At 36.4% G+C, this 1,479-nt stretch overlaps 1 pseudogene; it reads right to left on the reverse strand.

Moving 5' to 3' along the window:
* Positions 1–667: 667 nt before the first annotated feature.
* LOC134933557 (5S ribosomal RNA) lies at positions 668–787 on the reverse strand (annotated as a pseudogene).
* Between the last annotated feature and the right edge of the window lie 692 nt (positions 788–1,479).

A 1,479-nucleotide genomic window follows, 5' to 3' on the forward strand; every position in this document is an offset into this window, starting at 1 on the left:
ACATTTGCATGCTCTCAAACCACTTGGTGAAACATCTGGACCAGTAGGAAGCAGGTTGAAAAAAGGGTTTATGGAGGGAACCGCACAGATTGAAAACAAATATTATAAGCGAAAAATAGTAATTGTCTGAAAAAACTGAGTACTGTTAATGAAAAAACTTCATAGTGAGGTAACCAAACACCTTGGGGCTTTTCTTTGCCTATATGGTGTATATGTATGTTAACCCTCAGTGGTGCTCCCCAGAGTCAGAAATTGGTATCAAATAAATACAAAAGAAGCAGAAAAACAGTTGACTCCTGTTGGGGAGCACTCAATTTTAGACATGAAGAGATCAAATATAGATATCTGTTAAGAACATAAATTTTATTGATTTAGTTTAATAATAGAGAGTTCTAATTATACCAATAAATGCGAATTTGTAAAAAATATATTAAACATTATATAGCCTCGGCTATGATATCTGGGTAACCGGGTTCCTGGTGTTATAATAAATAGTCTCTGTGTTACAGAAAAAACTTATTTATGACCATCATTTGATCTGCATAATCGACTTTAAAGAAAAGTTATTGCAGAGGATTGAATCATAGGTCATATGTCCAATTTTTGGTACACTTAATTTGTGCACTGCTTACAATTTAATATGCGAGTGGATCCAGTGAGTAGCGATAAATTGCAGTACCTGGGTGTTCCAAGGTGGTCTCCCATCCGAGTACTGGCCCGGCCCTCCACTTCTTGGCTTCCAAGATCAGATGAGATTGGGCATCTCCAGTGGGGTATGACCGCAATTAGCTGCGCTTGGACCTTTTGCCCGGGTAGAATTTTAGCAGTGACTGCTTCAGAAATGTTCCGTGCAGTGATCACAAACCAAACTTTCTCATATGTGTATTTATAATCACAGATAAGGGTGCAGGAAATAATAATGAATTACCTGCTAAATAAATAACACAGTGAGGTGATTTGTTGTCACAAATACTATGACCACACAATCACCATGGTGTGGTCACTCGGATGGGAGACCACCTTGGAACACCCAGGTACTGCAATTTATCGCTACTCACTGGATCCACTCGCATATTAAATTGTAAGCAGTGCACAAATTAAGTGTACCAAAAATTGGACATATGACCTATGATTCAATCCTCTGCAATAACTTTTCTTTAAAGTCGATTATGCAGATCAAATGATGGTCATAAATAAGTTTTTTCTGTAACACAGAGACTATTTATTATAACACCAGGAACCCGGTTACCCAGATATCATAGCCGAGGCTATATAATGTTTAATATATTTTTTACAAATTCGCATTTATTGGTATAATTAGAACTCTCTATTATTAAACTAAATCAATAAAATGTATGTTCTTAACAGATATCTATATTTGATCTCTTCATGTCTGAAATTGAGTGCTCCCCAACAGGAGTCAACAGTTTTTCTGCTTCTTTTGTATTTATTTGATACCAGTAGGAAGCAGGTATGTCT

Source organism: Pseudophryne corroboree, chromosome 1, assembly GCF_028390025.1.
Source record: "Pseudophryne corroboree isolate aPseCor3 chromosome 1, aPseCor3.hap2, whole genome shotgun sequence".
Lineage (NCBI taxonomy): Eukaryota > Metazoa > Chordata > Amphibia > Anura > Myobatrachidae > Pseudophryne > Pseudophryne corroboree.